This window comes from Phyllobates terribilis, unplaced genomic scaffold, assembly GCF_046119375.1.
Source record: "Phyllobates terribilis strain yellow unplaced genomic scaffold, ASM4611937v1 Scaffold_7__3_contigs__length_470593459, whole genome shotgun sequence".
Taxonomy (NCBI): Eukaryota; Metazoa; Chordata; class Amphibia; order Anura; family Dendrobatidae; genus Phyllobates; species Phyllobates terribilis.
In genome coordinates this window covers 309506131-309527313 of record NW_027362767.1, presented here as the reverse complement: position 1 = coordinate 309527313, position 21183 = coordinate 309506131, and the positions used below count along the sequence as shown (strand labels likewise).

At 41.3% G+C, this 21183-nt stretch overlaps 1 protein-coding gene and 1 long non-coding RNA gene across 6 annotated transcripts in view; one reads left to right on the top strand and one right to left on the bottom strand.

Annotated features, from left to right (window-relative positions):
* LOC141154727 (uncharacterized) overlaps positions 1–17980 on the bottom strand; it is a 119815-nt gene extending 101835 nt beyond the window's left edge. The window contains exon 1 of the long non-coding RNA XR_012247465.1: positions 17686–17980. This is a non-coding gene — a long non-coding RNA (uncharacterized lncRNA). The remainder of the gene's footprint in view (positions 1–17685) is intronic.
* The window catches only part of TENM1 (teneurin transmembrane protein 1), a 1319062-nt gene continuing 1315665 nt past the window's right edge, over positions 17787–21183 (top strand). For all 5 annotated transcript variants that reach the window (XM_073641092.1, XM_073641091.1, XM_073641090.1 and 2 more), the window contains exon 1: positions 17787–18316. The gene's annotated coding sequence lies outside the window, so the exon portion shown is untranslated. The remainder of the gene's footprint in view (positions 18317–21183) is intronic.

Below are 21183 nucleotides of genomic sequence, written 5' to 3'. Positions count from 1 at the left end.
ACTATGGGGTTAGTAATGGGGGTGTCTTATAGACGCCTCTCCATTACTAACCTGGGCTTGATGTCAGCTGGCATTATAAGCTGACATCAACCCCAACCCTATTACCCCCTGCCACCGCACCAGGGCAGCGTGGAACAGCGAGGCTAAGTGCCAGAATTGGCGCATCCTATGGATGCGCCATTTCTGGGGCGGCTGACGGCTGGTGTTTCTAGCCTGGGAGGGGGCCAATATTCATGGTTCCCTTCCTGGGCTATTAATATCAGCCCCCAGCTGTCTGCCTAGCCTTTGCTAGCTATTAAATTAGGGGGGACCCCACGTCATTTTTTTGGGGGGTCCCCCATTTTAATAGCTAGTAAAGGCTAGGTATTCAGCTGGGGGCTGATATTAGTAGTCTGGGAAGCTCCGTGGGTATTACCCCCTTCCCAGGCTTCAAACATCTGCCCCAGCTGTCTGCTTAACCTCCGCTAGAGACTAAAATTACGGGGAACCCCACGCCAATTTTTTTTAATAATAAATCCTTTATTTTAATACTAAATGACAAGTACAGTAAGCAACACTGTCACAGTACTTCATATATATGTGACTGACATGTTTCTATCTATCTAATCTATGTGTGAAGCTCTATTCTGTCTGTTATAAATTGTCGGGTACCGCTGCTGAATTGCCGGCCGGCTTTTTTAAAGAGACGGTGCATGAAAACACTATTATATTTTTTAATAAATCCTTTACGCTAAATGACAAGTACAGTAAGCAGCACTTTCACTGTACTTCGTATATATGTGGCTGACATGTTTCTATCTATCTAATCTATGTGTGATTCTCTATTCCTTCTATTCTAAATTGTCGGGTACAGATGCTGAATTGCCGGCCGGATTTTTTAAAGAGACGGTGCATGAAAACACTATTATTTTTTTTGATAAATCCTTTACACTAAATGACAAGTACAGTAAGCAACACTGTCACTGTGCTTCTTATATGTGTGACTGACATGTTTCTATCTATCTAATCTATGTGTGATTCTCTATTCTTTCTGTTCTAAATTGTCGGGTACCGGTGTATGCCGCTGCTGAATTGCCAGCTTTTCATGTTTCACTGTGAGCACTGTTCCCATCGATTTGGGCAATCACTGTAATGCCACAACCACCATGGCTGTGGCATTACAGTGAGTGGCAGACAATCCCTGCATGATTGGTGCTCTAAATAGCACCAGACATGCAGGACACGCTTTTGGTGCACGAACAGTTATCGAACATAACCTCGAACAGCCGAATTTTTTGCAAATCGTTCGGGTTCGTCGAACAACTCGAACACCGCCCAAAACAGCTCGAATTTGAGATTGGCGAACAGTTCTAGTCGAACACGGCTCATCTCTAGTAAAGAGGTGGCAGGTCAGCGTCCAAAAACATGTGTGACTGCTGTCCCCCCAGTCACAGAGGATGAAGAGGCCGCGGGTGCACAAGATGGGGCAGACGGTGGTTGGCCCAGCCTGCTAGGCCGCATTTTAGCAAAGTGAGCTTCCCACTGCAACTTATGCTTCATATCCATGTGACGGTTCATGCATGAAGTACTCAAACTATGGATTGTTTGGCCTCTACTTAGCTTTTGGTGACAAATGTTGCAGATAACATGAGTTGGGTCATCCTTTGCGATATCAAAAAATGCCCAGGCTATGCAAGGCTTAGAGCCCATGCGACCTGAAGAGCCACCACGACTTGTTGTCCGAGGCAGAGTTGTGGTTGAGGATGCAGTTGTTGACGTGCTTCCAGTACTCCGTCTCTGTCCAGGAAGGTGCAACCTAACCTCGTCGTCACTAGCATCCTCCTCCACCTCATCTCCTGACCTTATCGACTGGCTGACTGTGGGTTGACAGTAAGTGGGATCTCCAACCTCATCATTATCACCCTGTGTGTTCTCACACCCGTCGTCCTCAGAGCCATCCTCTTCCTGCCCTGACCAAAAAGTCTAGTTGTCGCTCCAACAGGTATCTGAGTCTCATCATCGTCTTCCTCATTGTGTCCACCAACAGGAGTTACAGTATGGGAACGAGGGTCTACATTATGCTCAGAACCTTCTTCATCTGGTCCTGGATCCGACTCATAAACATTATGGGTATCAGTGCAGATCATTTCCTCGTCTGGATTCACAGAAGCTCTGGAGCAGACCTCCGATTCCCAGGCTATAGTATGAGTAAACAGCTCTGCAGACTTAAACATCTGTGTTAACCCATACTCAGAGGGGCAGCTGGAGACTTGGGAGCTGTGAGGAAGCAAGTGCGATTGGGGTGACACCTCTGAGGACTGGAGTATTTGTGATGTTGAAGTTGAGGTGGAGGAGAGCCCACTTGAAGGAGCACTTGATATCCGTTGAAGCACCTGCTGTTTTTATGCCTCATCTGGAATTTGTAGCGATGGGCGTGTCCGTAAGAAAGGGATCATATCACATTGTCCACGAAAAGAAGTAGACATTTTAGTTTGGCTGGAAGATGGTCTTTCTTCTGCAGATGTTACTGTTGCTTTACCACGGACACAACCTTTTTTTCCCTTTCCAACACGCCTATTCCCCTTTCCACCAGCAGCAGGCCTTTTGCCACTCATTTTGGTGGTTAACTAATTGGCAACTCTGTAGTTGTTTGCACAAAAAACAATGGATGGAAACCGTGCAGAGCTGAGTGGCCAAACTGTGGTACTAGCCCAAAAGGATTGGCTGGGTTAGATGCAGTAAAAAAATAGAATTAGATACACAGGTGGTGTAGCTTCCTTCACAGGTGGGCTACTCCGCTGACTACGAGACACTGCTACTGTGCCCAAAAGGATTTACTGAGTTAGATGCACAGGTGGTTTAGCTTCCTTCACAGAATGACTACTCAGCTGACTACGAGACACTGCTACTAGGCCCAAAAAGATTTCCTTTGTTAGATGCAGTAAAAAATTAGAATTAGATACACAGGCGGTGTAGCTTTCTTCACAGGTGGGCTACTCCACTGACTACAATACACTGCTACTATGCCCAAAAGGATTTACTGGGTTAGATGCGGTAAAAAATTGTTATTAGATACACAGGTGGTGTAGCTTGCAAACAGATACTCCAATGACTAAAAGACACTGCTACAGGCCCAAAAGGATTGGCTGAGCTATATTTCACCAAATGCTGTGAAAAATACTTGCACAGCACTGGCACAGACCTGCCTGGCAAAAAGTGCTATGAACTGCTGTTACCTAGCCCTCAAAAGGGCTGCAATTAGGTTTAGGTACTAGTTCTATCTCTCTATGTAACTTGAAATTCGCTCGCAATTCATGCAGTTATACTGTATAGCGCCCACAGCAATAGCGGTGCCGTCTAACACTCAGCTGCAGCAGTGAGAAAATGGTGGCGACGGGGAAAATGGCTGGGTCTTATAGGGCAAGGAAATGTGACATACACAGCCAATGACACATGCCCTTGCTTGTGTGGAAAAAAAGCACTTTGCTGCTTGTGTGCGCTGCTCATAGGCTGACAGACTGCACCGCCCCACTGTAAATGCGGGAAAGCAAAAAAAATGGAGATCGGCAGTTACGCTTTTGGTGCACGAACAGTTATCGAACATAACCTCAAACAGCCGAAATTTTTGCAAATCGTTCGAGTGCGAATTTGAGATTGGCGAACAGTTCCAGTCGAAAACCACTCAGCTCTACCCATCAGATCAATCCAATGCCTGCCTAAATCATTTTTTAGATTTCTTGTAGGAACTCCACACAATAGATAATTATAGATTTTGACAAAGTAGTCATTTGGTTAAAATAGGCTTCCAGCTCACATTTGGGTGATGATTTTTAAAATTTGAGCAATGACACTATTGGTAAGAAATATATGTATACATAAGTCCACCTATATTCATTACACTCCAGACTCCACAACAGAGATAGAGAGTAGATTTGAGTTGGGTGTTACCTCTGAGGGTGACCCCACCCACAAGTAAAGATGCTGGGTATAAGAGTTTAATCAAACCTAAGGTCTCATACACACCTGATGAAGGCTCTATGAGCAGAAACGCGTTGTGTGATCCTTTTTAAAGACCCCCTTCGCCCTTCCCCTTTTTTGTACATCCATGTTCCTCATGTGTATTCACGGTTTTATGATTTTTTAATAAACCTACAAATATTAATCACTTGTGGAACATCCTCCATCTGATTGCACCACATTTGGAAGATTCAACAATTTTTTAGTTACTCTTTCTTCCAGGGGAGCGCCTCCAGAATCCATTTGTCTCTCTTTCTATGTAACGTGTAAGACTGGACTTTCTTGCCTTTTAAACATTGAGTGTGCCGGTTTAGAAAAATGGAAGCTGCATCCGTGTGTAAGTGAATTACAAAAAAAATTTATTTTTGTGAATGTGAATTTTTATAAAATTCGAGAAGAATTCAAATTCACTCTAATTTATTTTTCTCATCTCTAATTGCTGATTGATTCTGTTGAAAGCTGAACTCCGCAACAATAAGTGCATGCAAAAACTACTTTTGAAGTCACCGACTAATGTCTCCACCTTACATTTTTTATTATTTCAATTTTTATTGAAGAAAAACTGTGGTGACACAATGATGACACATTGTAATTTTCACAATAATGTAAAAAGGTTACACAAAGCAGTAGAACAGGTGAATCACAGTAATTGCCATCCATAACAAGGCAGTGGCACAGTTTAGGAAAAAATGGACTTAATATAAAAAAGCAGTCATTGGGTGAAACATGTGCCTCATAGGTGGGTTCATTATTGCTAGAGACCTTATAGATAACCTTGCTGCACAATTAGATGTTGTAAAACACACAGCCTTTTTCTCTCATCATCATTGTTTTTGCTAAGGTCAAATAGAGTATGGACAGTGGGGAAAAGAGATGGCAAAAGTGAAGATCATTTCAGTTCTACAAGAGCATTGTAACATAAGAGTTAGGAGATCCCTCTTATGCAGTAATACAGGGGTGCAGAAACTTTGATGGTCCAAGGGCTACACTGTTATAATGAATCAATCCCAAGGGCTGCAAAAAAATTTAAGGTGTATTCCACCATGTGACATTTATGGCATATCAAAAGTATACACCATAACTGTGGTGCAAATTCTACTTACAAGACTCTTACCTCCACCAATGAGAACTCCAATAGTATATTGCTACAAAATGTAAAACAAGGATTTAATGCAGGCCTGTACACAATGTCGGTGGGTAGGGACAAAATTCAAATTAGCTAAACTTCTTTAGTCTGCAGATAATTTTTTAGCAGCTCGCTTTATAAGCTAGTATGTTCAGACTGACTTTTTGGAGCAGAAATTTGCAAAACCTCTCTAAATACTCTTCAAAGACTCTCAAAATTCCTCAAAACTTGGAGAGATGAGTTTTTGAGGAAAATGTGTATGTTACCACTCTCAGTACTTGAATATATCAACAGAATCACTGTCAGTACATGAATACATCCCCATAATCACAATCCGTTGATGAATTCAGCACCAGAACAATGGACAGTACATAAAGTCATCACTAGAATCATCGTCAATACATGAATACATCACCAGAGCCACTGTCAGTACATTAATGCAGCACCAGAACTACCACCAGTACATGAATACATCACCAGAACCACTATTAGTATAGGAATACATCAAAATGATTACCATCAGTACTTGAATACATCAACTAGACAATCATCGGTACATGAATGAAATACCAAGCTTAGTACAGTGATCAATTGCAATGTCAGATCTGCCCCCACCATATAGAATTGTATTGCACATACCTGCAACTCTCAGAATGTTTTTAACAATGATAAGGAGATACTAAGAGTTTTTGTTAGCAGCCATCATCAGAATATGGACCATACAGAAACCACAGTACTAATTAGACAGTCTAAAAAGTTCATTTTTTCTCATTAAAGTACACACTGTACTCCATCTTGTAGACATTTTTGCAAATTTATTAGAAAAGAAAACCTGAAATATCATATGGTCATAAGTATTGAGACCCTTTGCTCAGTATTGAGTAGAAGCACCCTTTTGAGCTAGTACAGCCATGAGTCTTCTTGGGAATTATGCAGCAAGCTTTTCACACCTGGATTTGGGGATCCTCTGCCATTCTTCCTTGCAGATCCTCTCCAGTTCCGTCAGGTTGGATGGTGAATGTTGGTGGACAGCCATTTTCTGGTCTCTCCAGAGATGCTCAATTGGGTTTAGGTCAGGGCCCTGGCTTGGCCAGTCAAGAATGGTCACAGAGTTGTTCTGAAGTCACTCCTTTGTTATTTTAGCTGTGTGCTTAGGGTCATTGTCTTGTTGGGAGGTGAACCTTCGGCCAAGTCTGAGGTCCAGAGCACTCTGGAAGGTTTTCATCCAGGATATCTCTGTACTTGGCTACATTCATGTTTCCTTCTATTGCAACCAGTCGTCCTGTCCCTGCAGCTGAAAAACACCCTCATAGCAAGATGCTTCACTGTTGGGATTGTATTGGGCAGGTCATGAGCAGTGCCTGGTTTTCTCCACACTTAGAATTTTCACCAAAAAGTTCTATCATTCTCTCATCAGACTAGAGAATCTTATTTCTCATAGTCTGGGAGTCCTTCATGTGTTTTTGAGCAAACTCTATGCGGGCTTTCATATGTTTTGCTTTGAGGAGAGTCTTCCGTTGGGCCACTCTGCCATAAAGGCCCGACTGGTGGTGGGCTGCAGTGATAGTTGACTTTGTGGAATTTTCTCCCATTTCCCTACTGCATCTTTAGAGCTCAGCCACAGTGATCTTGGGGTTCCTCTTTACCTCGCTCACCAATGCTCTTCTCCCACGATTGCTCAGTTTGGCTGGATGGGCAGGTCTAGGAAGACTTCTGGTGGTCCCAAACTTCTTCCATTTAAGGATTATGGAGGCCACTGTGCTCTTAGGAACCTTGAGAACTGCAGAAATTCTTTTGTAACCTTGGCCAGATCTGTATCTTGCCACAATTCTGTCTCTGAGCTCCTTGGGCAGTTCCTTTGATCTCATGATTCACATTTGTTCTGACCTGCTCTGTGAGCTGTGAGGTCTTATATAGACAGGTGTGTGCCTTTCCAAATCAAGTCCTATCAGTTTAATTAAACACAGCTGGACTCCAATGAAGGAGTAGAACCATCTCAAGGAGGATCACAAGGAAATGGACAGCATGTGACTTAAATATGAGTGTCTGAGCAAAGGGTCTGAATGCTTATGACCATGTGATATTTCAGTTTTTCTTTTTTAATAAATTTGCAAAAATTTCTACATTTCAGATTTTTTTCAGTCAAGATGGGGTGAAGAGTGTAGTTTAATGAGAAAAATAAATTAACTTTTTAGAATTAACCAAATGACTGCAATGGAACAAAGAGTGAAAATTTTAAAGGGGTCTGAATACTTTCCGCACCCACTGTATGTAAACATTTTCATCCAGGTACCTTACATATGACGTCTTCTCTAATTGAAGTTGTTCTCATCATCTTTATATTGATTTAATACAGATACCATAAGCTTTTCATTCCTGCAGCTCATTTGTGCAGAGTTCCCTTTTCTCATGCCTCCTGCAGCACATCCCAACACAATGCCCTTAAAAATAAGTGTTATACTTTTATAATGCTCCATTAATTAAAATATATCCCATGCTGTGTCCCTGAATAAATAATTGACCCTCTCGTTGCTTCCTGTACAAAATATGCCCCTCAAACTGTCCCTCTTATAATACATTGCCTCCACACTGCCCCCTTATAAATTATAACCACCACACTGTCCTCCCTTATGAACTATAACTGCCACACTTTCCTTTCATATGAACTATGGTCTCCACAATGTACTCCCTCACACTGTCTACATCTTCAATGTCCTTCAAGCTGCCACCTCTCTATTCTGTACTCGCCCCATTCCCACCTCCTCATACTGTCACCCCATGCGCCCACTTCTCTATACTTTATAATATAATCGCTGCACTCCCGTTATGTGGTGCTCAAGAAGGGACCGTGCCCTCAATCTGGTAAAAATAACCTTGGCACTCAAGAATCAACACAGGAGGGACACAGAATCTAGAAAGAGAAACAAATTCCAACGAGATACAGAAGATTACGAGTTAAAAAGAGTATATAAATGGCAAGAAAAACAACATCAGGGTGGAAATTTCCAAAGATTTACCCGCTCATCCACAGAAATGTCCTCTTCTGGCTCAGAACCAGAGAGGAGGGACCATTTTACCACCTCTTCCCATCATTTTTTAGGGCAACAGCGGAGATACCCACGAAGAAGAAGACGAGGAGAGGCGGCCAGCACCAGAGGAAATGTGGAATTCAACAGGATAACTCGGTCACAGACGCAGCACCCTTGGTGGTAAATATTTCCTCAAAGACTCTTAGTATAGCTCAGTTGTCTATATTACAAAAGGGTCTTTCCTTTTGTCCGAGAGGAAGGTATAATACCTTCAAACTCAATATGGAGCTGCAACGCTTCTATCGTTCTTTAAGATTAAAGGTACACCTTGCTAAGATTCTTTCACCCCCTAATGACGTTGTAGTTCCTCCTGTCACCAATCAAGATGTAGCAATCACAGCAAGGAGCCTGGGTCTATTTAACAAGAGTACATATAGGCCACCCCATGGTTCCCATGCTCTGGAAACTTTCATTGGTTTCGTGGACACAGCTTTCCGTGAACTACAATCGAGGGTGGACAAGGGGAAACTCCATTATGAACCTAACCTGTCCGCCCTGGATCAACAGGCTTTAACCAGCCTCAGGGATGATAAGGACCTTATCATCAAACCTGCAGACAAGGGGGGTGAAATAGTCGTTATGGATAGAGTCAAATATATCAAGGAAATAGAACGCCAACTTAGCGACACCACCACCTACCGCCAACTATCCCAGGATCCCACTTCCCAGTTCAGTAATCTGATACGGACTACTATTAATAGACACATGACGGCAGGGACAATAGATGCGAAAACTGGCGAGTTTCTCATCAAAACACATCCAATTACGCCTGTCTTTTACGTTCTACCGAAAATACATAAAAATCTCACTGAACCCCCTGGTCGTCCTATCGTGGCCTCGACCGATTCGGTACTCTCCCCTCTATCAATATTTCTAGAGAAGATCATCACACCACTGATACAGAAGAGCCCATCATTCCTGTTGGACACGGGTTCATTCCTTAAAACTTTGACAGACCAAAAACAGGTCCCCCCCACTGCGTTACTGGTGTCCCTTGATGTAAAAAATCTGTACACTTCAATACCGCACGACCGGGGACTTCACTCGGTTAAGACCTTACTTGCAGAATCCCAGATGGATCCAGAAATAATTGAACTGGCCCTAGACCTATTGACTTTAGTACTCACCAAAAATTACTTCCTATTTCAGGACAGATACTATTTACAGATAAAGGGTACCGCGATGGGGTCTAACGTAGCGCCCCCTTTCGCTAATTGTTACATGTCAGCCTTTGAAAGCTCAATTGTATATACTCACCCTCTCTTCCGATCTCATTCAGTCATTTGGAAGAGATTCATAGATGATATTTTTTTGCATATGGGATGGTCCCTTGGAAACCCTGGTAACCTTCTTTACGGATCTTAACATGGCTTGGCCAAATTTGGGATTCACACTAACCTCTGACCCACACAGAGTGAGCTTTTTAGATACAGTAGTTATCAAAGATAGAGAGGGCTTTCTTACCACAGATCTCTACACTAAACCGACAGACCGAAACAGTCTGCTACACTATACGAGCAACCATCCGGCACATATAAAAAAATCAATACCGAGATCGCAATTCAGGAGGGTGGAACGTATAGTCTCAGACCCTACCATCCGTCAACAGAGACTACGGGAGATGGGTACAAAATTTAAAGAGAGAGGATACCCTGCATCCATCCTACAGCCCGAACCAGGTGACCCTATAAGGGCACGCCCAGATAAATCTGATCGGATTCCATTCATCCATACTTATCACCCCTTCACTTACATACTCCATAAAACTATTCGCAAACATTGGAATATCCTACGCACCGGTTACCCATCCATTACCAGCTGTCAAAAACCGTTCATGCCCTGTTTCAAACGAGCCCTAAACCTTAAGGACTCCTTGATCCGGGCCGACATTGGCACCAGTAAATCGAGACCCACACAACGTTTTCTCCAGAATCCCAAGACGGGTACCTTTCCATGTCTACAATGTAGACAATGTAACAATGTCCTTAAAGGCAATATAATATACCATCCACAGACAGGCAAGAAATACAATATCAAAGGCTATTATACCTGTGAAAGCACATTTGTAATATACCTTATCAAATGCCCCTGTGGACTGGTATATATAGGAGAGACTACACAGCCCATACGTGATAGAATATCCAAACCTAAATCCACGATAAGATGCAAGAATCTGCTTCTGCCCATTCCCCACCACTTTGTCACCATGGGACACAATATCTCTCAATTAAGGTACCAGGTGTTGGAACAAGTCCCACCACCACGACGCGGGGGTGACCGTATTCGCCTCCTAAAACAGAGGGAGGCCTTTTGGATCTACGAGATAGATGCTCTTGCACCCAAAGGACTTAATAGGGAGTATGACCTTCTGTCTTTTGTTTAATATTTTCCTATCCTATATAGGGAAACTCATGTTACACCAACCTTTTTATATATATTTTTTATATATAGAATTTAAATAGCATCATATCGAATAATAAAAATATGGATAATATTAATTGTGATGCTCCTTTATGCTGTACCTCCTCCTGACTGTTTCTTTTTTATTTACAGATGTTGTCTATCCCTAAAGTCTTTTCCCTTGTCCTCCACTGGGATCCCCGAACCACTAAGCACCTTCTTGTACCGTTACTCACAGTCATTGATCCAGAGCAGACATTTCCTGCACTTTGGAACGCAAGCGCACCTCCCGTGGACTGCACACGTGATCTTGAAACGTCACTTCCGGTAGAGTAAGGACGTCACTTCCGGTTTCGCGAAAACCGCGTCCTTTAAACCACAACAGTGATTGGTGTGTCCTGCTATTCCCTCCCCTATTTAAGAGATTCCCCCATAGTCAGATGGTCAGCATAACCAGCGGTGGATACCGCGGTGCCATCAGATCAGTGTCTATCCAGTCACCAGAATGGTGACTGGTCTGCAAACCATGTCCTATGAGGAACGGTTGCAGGATTTGGGAATGTTTAGCTTGCAAAAAAGAAGACTGAGAGGAGACTTAATAGCTGTCTACAAATATTTCAAGGGCTGTCACATTGTAGAAGGATCATCTTTATTCTCATTTGCACAAGGAAAGACTAGAAGCAATGGGATTAAACTAAATGGGAGGAGACACAGATTAGATATTAGAAAAAACTTTTTGACAGTTAGGGTGATTAATGAGTGGAACAGGCTGCCACGAGAGGTGGTGAGTTCCCCTTCAATGGACGTCTTCAAACAGAGGCTGGACAGACATCTGTCTGAGATGATCTAGTGAATCCTGCTTTGAGCAGGGGGTTGGACCAGATGACCCAGGAGGTCCCTTCCAACTCTACCATTCTATGATTCTATGATTCTATCCCACTTGAACCAGGTATTTGTGCCTTCTACCTTTACAAGTTAACTGTTTTGGCTTCACCTATAAATTCACTCCACTATATTTTTTTCACTCCCAGGCAGTCCTTTATGGACCCTCTTAAGATACTTGCTTTTGTCCATTAATCCTACCACAGTCTATTAACTGGTAGGTAACTGTCTCCATATTTTTTTTTCCCCTTACAACCACGGATGGATAGAGATAGCTTTATTCACATGTAAGAATCCCTCAGGTCCTTTTCCTCTTACCTTGCTCCTGAATCCCCATCAATTATTGATACATAGATGTTTATTGACATTATGTTGGATTTATATGATTTTGTGAAAAAGTTTTTTTGATATTATTTACTTACAATGTTTTGCGTTCTCTGCAGTCAACTGAAGAAGGTCCTAAGTGACCGAAACGTTTTGTCATTATTTGTAATGGACTGCAATAAATTTTCATTTACTGGAACATATTCTTGAGTGCCAAGGTTATTTTTACACTTCTCTATACTGTCTTACCACGCTGCCACATCTCCATACTGACCCCCCACACTGCGTCATCTCTCTTCTGCGCCGTCTCTCAAAATTTCCCTTTCTGCACATTACTCCTGCACTTTAAATTCGTAACAAATCGATTTTTGCTTTTTTGGAAGAATTTGATGAAGCTGGAGAATGCAAATTTGAAACAAATTGCTTTATAATACCCAGAAAGATTAGCAAATGTATATGTATTTGATTTGGAGAAAAGCTAGTTTTGATTAATTTATTTAGGTCAATTTCACAAAGGTGTATTAAGACCATAAATTCTCTATCACCTGAATTAACAACATTTTTAAACATCTAGAATGCTGGAACCTGTAGTTCAATTGATCAAAACTGATCAGGAGAAGGTTTGCAGCTATAATACAGCTCATATTTTATTGAATTAGCTTAACTATACATATAGATATTAAAAAGACAATATATAATGTTTTTATTTATACCTAGACCTTTAAACATGGAGTAGAAATGAATATTTCTCTTATGGAGCATTGCGCTGAGATTATGCATCGTGATATTGTACTGTCCAGGTTATTTTGATTTATCACATGGTAGCTTTAGAAATGTCTGTGTGCAATGATCTTCTATTATACCAGCACGGGAATCACACAAAGAAAGTAAGACCAAATGTACTTAGTGTACCTGTCAATAGACATGTATTGATGCTTCTTCGCAACACCAGACAACAATATTGCTGTTTACTTGTCATGAACTGAAGAAAGCATGCAAATCTGGAGCAAAATGTATACGCTACCAGAACCCTGACAACCCCTTTTTAGCAGTATGAATGTTTTTTTCTGTTTTTCAACTCAGTCAGAGGTAAAAAAAGACAAGTACCGAGAGAATTTGAAGCACTGAATATATGAGGAAGAGCTGAAAAACTATAGAGCTGTTTGAAAAAAAAGGTTCCCCGAGACCACTTTTTTCACCTCTGCCAGATTCTACGTTAAGAGTTTAATAATCTCTAGTCCTTCCTGCCATTTCGTAGAACCTTGATTACTGTGGAGAGTTACTATTCAGCTGACATGCAGCCCATACACGTGTGTCATGGCATTTATTTAACCATGCAAGGTATAGACCTCTAATTAGATAGGACATTTCCTAATTCATCCCAAGCAACAAAAAATAGGTTCTTCTTCAAGGCCTTATTCAGATGTCTGTTTATCATATCCATGTTCTACTTATGAAACATGTCCGGCTTTTATCCGAGTCACAGATCAAACTCAACCACTCAAGTCTGAAAAACTCAGTCAGCACACTATTGGTATTTTGGTTGCACCTTGGTGCCGTCTGGTTTTCACTGACAGTTTCATAAGAGAAGCTACAAAGAATGTGACAATGACAAAAAAAACTTTTTAAAATCTGATCCAAAACAATTGGTCAAGTTTTTTATGTTTTACAGTGTTTGATATCTTATTTTACTTGCATCCACATTAACTATTTATATAATTTGTTAACTATAGAAAGGGACATAAAACATTTAGAGACAAAGGCTCCGATTCATCAAGACCGGCATTTTTCACGCCAATCTTGGTGAGGAGGCATGTTGGAATCAGAGACATCTGATTTATTAAGAGGTGCATGCCTCTTACTGAGTCAATCACATCAGTAAAATGGCATGCTCACGGCCACAAATCTTACTCCATTAATGGACTGGAATAAGATTTATTGCGCTAGATATATCACGGCCGGTCATGAATTAGATGTGCTGTTCTCCAATTCTACCTCTGTACCATCCCAACTCCTTCAATTTTGGGGCAGCTGTCCAAAAAGTCATAAAATGTTTGTGCAACTCTGTCTTGGACAAAAAAAATTCAACTTTTCAAAGCGATTTACCCCAGAATTGATGCTTCATGCTCAAAAAAAATGAATTTTTACAAGCTTGGTCTGGGTAGGGCATTTTGCATCATCTTCACAACAAGAGACTCTGTGTTTAAAGGAGTTGTCCACTACTAGGCCAACCCCTTCTTAAACTAAATGTTCAGCCCTGATAAAATGAGAAAGCCTCTACACACCTCCCATGCCAGCTCTGTTCCAGCGGTGTCAGAACTCACAGTCCTCGGGCGGTGATGTGGTGGAATGACACGTGATGTCTAGCGTCCAACCAGCGCTGGCGTCACTGTCCCCACCTTAGTACACACAGAACATGAAGAGGAAGCCAGAGCTGCAGCTGATCCTGGACTTCCTCTTCATGTCCAGCTAGTCTGAAGGTGGGACAGTGATGCCAGCACTGATTGTGAGGGGCATCACATGTCATTCCACCACATCACAGCCCCAGGACCGAAAGTGCTGACACTGCTGGAATGGAGCCGCCAAGGGAGGTGAGTATAGGCTTTTTTATTTTATCGAGGCTGAACATTTAGCTTAAGTAGGGGTTTTCTTAGTAGCGGACAACCCCTTTAAATTAGTGTAGTTTTCAATAGTCAACTAATGATGTCCCTTTCCTGTTATATTATCATATGACAGAATGGTAAATTTAATTAATTAACTTCTTGTTAGCAAACCATTGAGTACCAGTTGCATAGCACCTTCCCAACATCTGTCAAACATATATGGCACAATTCAGGAGCTGGTGTATGAAGCGGACTTTTCCTGCATCATACCTTGCAAATAATGGGTGTGACACCCAGCTAGAATCTGCCTCTATCAGCCAAGGCTCCACCTGCAACTGTTAACTTTTTAAATACCACTGTCAATCTCAGACAGCAGCAATAACTTTTTGGCATGAGAAGAATGGGTAGTGGTCCAATGGGAAGGAGATATGGCTGGGACTAAAGCATAATGTGACAGTAGGAGGTAGAACTACAAAAGGAGAAAGGAGATAGGGCACGATGTACGTTGTGGGCATGAATAGAAGGTTAGAGAAGTGCGAGAGCCAAAAAAGATTGAGCTAGGGGAATAAAATGATCTAGAGGTGAGTAGAGGGAAATGGGTGTAAAAAAGGGGCTACAGAAAAATGGACAGAGAAAGAGAAAAAAAAATAAGAAAGATGGGTGGGGAAAGTGAAATAGGGAACTAAAGAGAGGTGAGTAGAGAAAATGAAAAAAAGACTTGGGAAAAATGGGTAAAGGAAAGGGGAGCTAGAGAAATATGGGTTGAAAGAAGGAAAATGGAGCCAGAGAAACATGGGTGTACAGTGGAAAAGGGAGATAGGAAAAGATGTGCACAAAAAGAAAAGGTGTCAGGATTCCTGTTGTCCTTCTGCAGTTTGACCACTAGTGGCTGCTATTGTTCAACTTGATGATTGTGCTGCAATCTCTTCTCTGTAATAATCAGGAGTCTATTCGAATACAATGGTGAATGAAGTCATTAAAATGTGGGGGAGCTTCAGCCCAGGCTAGTTTATCTTTGAGTGTGCTGAGAGTCAGTTCTTAAAAAATGATAATTTTGCAGCATTATTCCATTCAGAATCAATCACCCACCATCTGAATTCTCTGGCATACTCATTGCACATACCCTGACATAGAGCCATCAATGTAGCTGAAGCTGATGCACAATGATTAGGGTCATCAAACATCTGGCTCATGGCTGCCAGGAAGGCCTCCAGATCATTAAGTCAATCTTCATGAATTTTAATATGGGGGCTTACCTCCATTGGAGGATTACATGATGAGGGCTTGAGTATCATGTTTTGATACTGGTGTAGTACTTCTGGAATCCAGTAGCCAAAGGAAGAAGGAACAGCAAGCAGTAGTAGAATTTTTTGGAGATGGCAAAATAAACTGTAGTAAAAATCCAGAGATGAGTAAGAATAGTCTAGGTAAGACAGTTCAGCAGCTAGAGACAGGAACTAGTCTAAGGGCAGAGACAGACTGCCGTATTTCTCATGCGAGGATCGAATCTTAAACCTCATACTGGCTGGCACCTCTCTTGACCTGAGCTTGACAGCATAGAAATACATCACACTGTCATGCCCATGTCAGGAGAGGTGCCGGGTCTGTCCATTCAGTGCATCGCACAAGTTATATGGCAGTGTGTCTCTGCCCTTACAGCTAGGTATAATACTCAAAATCCATGTGGTTTTAAGTAGGCCCAAACAGGAAAAATGATGGCTTCCACAGGTTCATAATCTTTATCTCAGTAAAGGGCAATTGCAGAACACAACAGGAGCCTCCAGTCGTAAGTAGGGGAAATGCAGCACAATTATGAAAGTGAACAATAGCAGCCACTAGTGGTCAAACTGCAGAAGGACAACAGGAATCCTGACAAAAGGAGTTAGCAAAAGATAGGTGGAGAGTGAATAAAAAGTAAGGATGGGTCAAAAAAGTGGAAAATAAATCACACAGCTGATGTAGATGGCATAAGCAGATGAGCTCAGTGATTGGCTGCAGCAGTGATATGTGCTACCAGTGTATTGTCACTCCTGTGGTCAAAACACAGAGACTGGAAAGATCTCATGCTGGACCCGGGAAGGGTGAATATGGTACATCTTTGTTATTTTACGTTATAGAAATCATTTGGAGTCCAAGTTTCAAAAAGTGGAAAACCCCATTGAAGCAGTTGGCTCACAACAGCCATTTATGGATCTGTGGCTATCTCTAGATGCCTGGCTGTATTCAGAACTTCCATAACAGTGAATGGAGAGAGCTAGCAGATGTATGGCCACCTCTTCCATCTCTGCAGATTGGGCACCAGTCTGAACCTTTTGAGATACTGTATATGCATTTCGCAGAGGATGGGTGCGAGTCCTTGTGTGCATCGCATACATGGTAGTCATGATTCTCTTCAAGGAAAATCTGTCACTAGGAAGATTTAGACTGCTGTCAAAGTGCCAAATGGAAGTAAAATAGTGAGCCCTTAACCATTATTATCTTTAAGACATAACCTATAAAAAGAATAAACAGTTGTCATGGAACTACCCAAATAACATTTTCTTCTGGATTCGTTTTAAAGACTTCAATGATACGACGAGCTCACAGAACAATACATTTTATGCATGTGTGAAAGGTTATCCTGCATCTAACATATCAGTTTTACAAAGCATAGACACACATGCTCTTCACAGACTTTCAACTAAAGAGACCTCTACAGTCAGAAAATAAATGTTCATCCTTTAGTCTGCAGCTCTGTGAAAGGCATATTCTTTTACCTGTGCACTAATAAAACATTGCTCCCTTTATCTGTATTTACAAGCACTTATCGCTCTCAGAACTCCGGAGACATATTCAGATCTTAATGCTTTAACTAGACAACATTTAAAACAAAACCCTTCAATTTACTAGGACACATTTTTGACAATCAGAGTAATAATCATTAACAATAATTTATTCCTAGAGACAGTATGCTGTACAGTGTACACTAACATGGGGCATGCATTCATAAGATACATTTGATAAATTCATCTTATTTACCTCTGTTCTACTATGTTTATATTTGGTGAGAAATATTCTTAGTTTTGGGTATAAACAATGAGATAATGTTTTTCCCTAATAACCTCATTGAATGCTTCTTCTTACAAACGGAAAAGCAGATAAAATAATATACCAATATCCTTTTTTTTTTTTTAGAAGACTTTTTGTTAAAGAGACAACAGCCTGTTTTATATGGTGTCTGGGTATGCATGTTTAACGCCTTTCTTTCTTTCAGATGTCCACTTACAAGACAGAGGCTCTTCATGTAAGGATGGAGGACCTAAGCTTGTGCCCTGACATGGAGAGATGTAGTCAGCAGCAGCCTTTCTCTCCCTCTCTCCTCCTAGCTCAGTCCATAGTTGCAGTTGTGTTCATTTGTCTGCACCTCCTCCTCCTGTCTCCCAGATCAGCATCAGCAGCAGCAGAAGGGCTGGAGGATGCTGTCTGCACAGAGCACTACCAGCTCCACAGACAACTGATGGCAGCTTTACATGCACTTGCAGCCTAAGAGATCTGCTAAGCCCATTGACAATCCCACCCCTTGATACAGTGGTACAGTCCTCTGGAGCTGTCTCTGCACCCTGGATGGTGAACGCCTGCTTGTTGTAGCACTGGAGCCCTAGGATGATGATAAAGGAGCCTTGGTTCGTATAGGAGATTATCACTTGCTGACCCATAGAACTGTCCCTGTCACCAACATCCTGCTTCCATCTGTTCCCTGTGGCTGACTGATGGTCTTTCAAGGTGGATTTATCTCCTGCCTGATTGGCAAATAAGCGGTCAGGCAAGGGCACCAGTGTTAGACTATGGCAAGACCTGCACAGGGCAAAGGAAAGCAGCCTGGGGGACCAAGGCTGCCCAGAGTTACCACTCAATAGGTAGGTGCCAAATGTGACACTGATATGTTCCTTGATTGATATAAGAGGGAATGTAGATTTTTTTCTGTATGTGATTGTAGATACTTATCTGTGTACACGTGAGGGGAGCATGTTCTGTTACTCCTTCAGGAGAGATGAGAGCAGCACTTTATATGAATGCTGTGTCCTCCTGCCGGGTGTGTGCTGTAGGCGCTACTCTATGTGCACTGGGTGTTTTCAGCACTCTAACAAGTGGACAGCGCATTCTAAACGGTCATGTAACGGTCGCCTGAGAAAGAGCACACTCAAGTCAGCCGAATTGTGGCGTGTCTGTGTGTTACAGAAAATGTATATGTCATTTCCCACCCCATAATCTACCTTCTTGATGCCAGTTGCTGATCTATACATTTAATTCTAAGAGCTTCTCATTGATTTATGATCACACTCTTCAGAAGTGCAAGAGTTAAATGTAACACAAACTCTGGCAGTAAAGGCTTTAGGCAGACAGTCTAATGATGAAAGGTGAGTAATCCTAGAAAGCTCCATAACCTTCACATCCCAGCCAATCACAACGCCATAAAAAAGCGATATTGATGGAGCAAATGCAGCTGATAAAAGTGGGCACAAGTAAAGCAGCTGACAGTCTGCTTTCCTCATAGTCTTTCATTCAGCATGAGCAGATGTGACAATAATTAGTTTTTAACCCACCAATGCCTGGTAGGTTGTAATTTACCTTCATTGGCCAGCTCATAAAACCATTAGTATACTTAAATCTACACCTTTCTGTACTCATCTGCTAATTGTCATCCATAACATTTGTGATATGACACCAGCAGTGCCCTAGCCCTAAAATGTGACTCCCCTACAGAAGCTGCTCTTCACCTCAATAGTTAATGCTTCACATATAGAAATAGCAGATTGTACCCAGTTTTTAGCCAGAAAAGTGAAAGGAAGCACTATCTCCATTTGGTACATAGGCAAGAAGAGCTCACTGAGGCTAATGAGCCTTTTCTAAAAGGAATTACAGTAAATAATGTGCTGTGTACTTCCTCCGTGATACAACTGGAATATCTCATTCAATCCAATGATTATTTAAGTATAGTCTTCTTTGTGGTTAGGGTTTGTCTGCAAGAAATGCATTGTTTTTCTTATGTGGTTAAGGAGTCTGTTCATTCCTTGGCAAGTCAATACACTAAGTACAGTATACTTAAGACATACAATCCATATAGTTATTATTTTAGCAGTTTGCATGTCATGTTTGCAAATTATTTATTTCTCTCTTATGTTTAGGCTTTTAACAGATGCCTAGAATGGAGCTTATGTGTCTGCACACTTAGTACAAACCTCCAGATGATTTACTAGACTACAGTAAAGTCATGAATTTTATGTAAAATGTTTAAAAAGTATCATCTATCTATCTATCTATCTATCTATCTATCTATCTATCTCTACAGATAGATAGATATGGGATAGATAGAAGATAGATAGTTGCGCATATATATAATTATAATGTGTGTGTGTATATATATATATATATATATATATATATGTATGTAAATCTGTTGTAGTTGTTTTTAACTATTTTGCAACCTTTGGCAGATTAAAAGTGACTCTAACCTCTCTCTCGAACTACTCCTAGTAATAAGAGGGCACTACTTAGTCAAAACTGGTTCAAGTAATTTTGCAGTTAGCAAAAAAGGGGTTAATCTATAAAGATGACATTTTTCTTGCATTTTTCATCCTTTTTACAGTAGTTGCATACGTTTTAGATGTAGTTATAGAGACTGTAACATGCTGCAGACAGTCTAATAATCTACGTATGTTTCCCTTTAACTTGAGTAATGTCATGAAGTTGACCACTGACATGATCTGGCATCTCTTATATTGTATCGTTTGCTTGTCGGGTTATTGAGATTATCGTGTTATTAATGCTATAAATTTCAGCAGCCGCGAATACAATTTTGAAATGGAAGAACTGTGTATAATATGCTAATACTTTACATAACTTAGGGGTCTACTGAGTGAGTAGTGGTGTCTCTGTGCATTTAGAATTGTGACGTTGCTCTTCTTCATGGTCCTGTATATGCAGCAATACACAGATAAAGCAGAGTAACAGCTGTTTAAACTGTAAGTTTTGTGAAGCTTGAAAGGTTTACCATAACTTATAGCTGTAACTGCAATTGTGCAGAAAAGTACAAATCATGTATCCTGGTACCAGAATTATTAATGTCAAATAATGGACTCTGTGCTTACTACATCCTTGTCCATGAATGTTGGTTTTGAGAGGTGGGACAATTGGATCCATTAATGGAATATGCAATGCAGATCCATAATTAAAACATGGCCAAAGTAGTTATTATGAACCCAATAGAAAGGCAACAAGAAGACTGAGACGAAGCAGTAGTCGTAGGGTCTCAGCATGTTATCTTGCAGTGAGAATTGCAATGCTTAAATCCTTCACAGGAGCATTGACACTGCAGCACTATAGCCTGCAGTGCAGATATAGTCCATTGAAACGCACAGAAGCAACAGTAAATAAGTGACAGACCACTGTGATACATTTCATCTCTCATTGACTGGTCTCAGTTGCATAGGATTTGCTGCAGCATTGCCATGTGATTTGCTGCAAAACTCTTGGTAGGAGGGCGGTTAGGATGTACATAGTGGTCATATTGTGATATACCATATGGCAGAAAGTTAGAAACCATTCCAATAATCAGACACAGAGAACGGTCCCTGTCACCAACATTCTGCTTCCATAAGAATTGTATCATATGGGACTTGAAGTCTATTGTTCGCATACTGTAGGAGCAACAGGCAGTCACAGTCTTCTTAACAAAGAGGATGATTCACGGGCACTTGGTAACATCTAGAGCATAACTATTAGT